At 41.1% G+C, this 2630-nt stretch overlaps 1 pseudogene; it reads right to left on the bottom strand.

Moving 5' to 3' along the window:
• Nucleotides 1–1771: 1771 nt before the first annotated feature.
• Nucleotides 1772–2297, bottom strand: LOC104870062 (annotated as a pseudogene).
• Nucleotides 2298–2630: the final 333 nt, after the last annotated feature.

Genomic DNA, 2630 nt, shown 5'->3' with positions numbered 1-2630 from the left:
CAGCACAAACCCTTTGGCCTTCTGATACGAGCTCACAGGGAACTCTGCAGTGAGCTCCAGGCCTTTGACCTTTGACTGGACCCTTCAGATCTCCTCACGCATGCAGCCCTTCTGTATTCTTCCACATCTGATTGTGCAGGTGGCCATTGTAATCTTTGTAAACCCTCACATATTTGTCTCTCTTCTATTAAATCTGCTTTTCTAGTGAGCATGGACTGATATATCTGTCTTTTATTATATTAACTTCTTAACAACAAACAAGAGTGTTTACAGTACTTTTCACATTTGCTCTGAGCAAACTGTGGAAAATCAATCTTTTCCATGCTTAAGAAATTCTGTGCTTTCTAAAGTTGATAATTATAATATCTACATCAAAATAAAGACTTGCCATACCAAACTTCATGCTTTCTTTACAGTTTTGAGAGTTCAATCAACTAGCCAATCAACTAGAAGCTAATGAGAACCGTTTGCAACACAAAGTATTAATATATATATATATAATGACTATTATAACTGAATATATATATATATTAATAATGACTATTATAATTGAATATATATATAATATATATATATATATAACTGAATATATGTATAATATATATATTCAGTTATAATAGTCATAAATAAAGTACTATACTTCAGTTCCCAATAGCAAAGGTTTCCTTAAAAATATAAACAAAATAAAATGCTAGTGAAAAATTCTCTAAGTAGGGCCGAAAGATTTGGCTCAGTGGTACCACCACCTGCCTCACAAGCAAAAGGGCCCAAGTTCAATCCCTGGTACCGAAAACAAAATCTCTAAGTTACAGATAATGAACATCCATAGCACAATCTGTATTTCTCCTTGCATAAAGTAAATACCTTAGGCACTGGGGCTTCCAGGAACATGTTTGGAGCACTGTACATTTGACATGGGATGAAGTTGTATTTTAGTAATATCTTTATACCTGTTACATTTTACATCATAGATATTTAAAAATCTGTTTTTTCTAATCTGCTCTATTTGTGGCCAGGTCTTGAGTCAGGTCTTCAAAACTAACTTTAGAGGTGGTTTCCTGTCTCAAAGAACAATAAAGAAGGCCCACGTGGTGCCTCTCTGGGGCTCAGTTCTCACTTCAGAAGCTGAGGCCCAGCCCTGCTCAGTGCCTTCTTGTTGTATTTACTGGGTTTTCCTCTGTTGTGAAAATACTGGTGCCCTTGTCATATGGTCCTCTATATTTAGTGGTTCTGTTTGTGTACACCAGTGCAGAATAGATTAATTGCTTCTGTTTTACACACAGGTAGTTCCCTAAGTTCTAAAAGAACATCAGGTAGGCTTATTTAGAGGTTGCTATCCACTTAATTATAGAAATCCAATTAAAGCACAACCATTGTAGAACAATGCCCTTGCCTTTTTTTTTTTTTTTTTTTTTTTGCTTTTAAAATCACAGTGAGTGTAAGCACTTCAATTCTCCTTAATGGCAGAGTTCTTTCTATCAACTTTTTTCCTCATTTCACATACCCTAATTGATTCTCCTTTAGGTTATTTTAAACCATATCCTTTCTAAATAGTTCTACACAGGACATTATGATATGGGATTTTCCAGTAATTCCCTCTTGGGATACTTTTTTTTTTTTTTGCAAAGTTCTTGATTTTCTTTTGGTCCAAGATTTGGGAGTGGGCTCCAGAGATGAAAAAGCTTCCTAGTGGCTGGAGGGAGAGCGCTAGGCCAAAGCCCTGATGCTGGTGAGCAGGAGCCCCTCACAGGCCACTGGGCTCTGGGTCCTCCTAGTCGTGCTTCAGGGTGAGCCTTTCGAAGAGGTACTCGTCCAGCCCAGCCTGGGGCCCGCCAGCCTGCAGAGGTTAGTGAGGTGATCGCCTGTCTTCTTGATGAGCTTCACCTCCTCATCTCGAAAGTTGTTCTCCAGGAAATCACAGAGATAGGGGTCTGTCTTGGCAAAGCCCAAGGCAAGAAGATCCAGAAGAGCTGGTTCAGGTTCTTCTCCAAGGCCAGGGCAGCTTCCATGGTGTCCAGGGTTTTACCCCACTCATCTTCAGAAGTTTTCTGAACATCTTGGAAGAGAACTCGGCCACCGCGCTGGTTCTACATCTTCAGGAGATGTTGGGCACCCTCGCGTTTCTCCTTGGCCAGCTCGCGGGAGAAATGGCGCACGCCCGCTAGAGCCACATCACCAGGGTCAAAGCAGTAGCCCAGAGAGAGGTAGGTGTAGGAGGCCCGCAAGTGCGGGTTCACCAGGCGGTTGACGGCGGCTTCCACCTCTGTGGAATAATTCTGACGAATCTGAGAAGTCATGGCTGGTCAACAATAAGGAGCTACCCACAAAAGAATGGTGATGGCTGGTCCTGGGAGCAGGAGACAGGCTAGGTGATGGTCCCGAAACTTGCAGCTGGAAGGTGGATAGAGGTGAAAAACAGGGAGTCCCTGGGTCTGTTTGGTCCAAACACTGTTGAAGCAAGAGACAAATACGCGAGAACGGCAGAAGCGCCGCTCTGGACTACATTTTTTAATGGCAGGTATATATATATTTTTTTTATGTAAGCCACCCAATATTGTTATTGTTTTATTTTTCCTGAAATGCATTGCACTGTAATTGATTCTTTTCTTTTCGCATAACAAGAAAGAAAA

The sequence above is a fragment of the Fukomys damarensis genome, unplaced genomic scaffold (genome assembly GCF_012274545.1).
Source record: "Fukomys damarensis isolate Sample0158 unplaced genomic scaffold, DMR_v1.0_HiC HiC_scaffold_35, whole genome shotgun sequence".
Lineage (NCBI taxonomy): Eukaryota > Metazoa > Chordata > Mammalia > Rodentia > Bathyergidae > Fukomys > Fukomys damarensis.
Note: the sequence above shows the minus strand (reverse complement) of the source record. Positions and strands in the feature narration are given on the sequence as shown.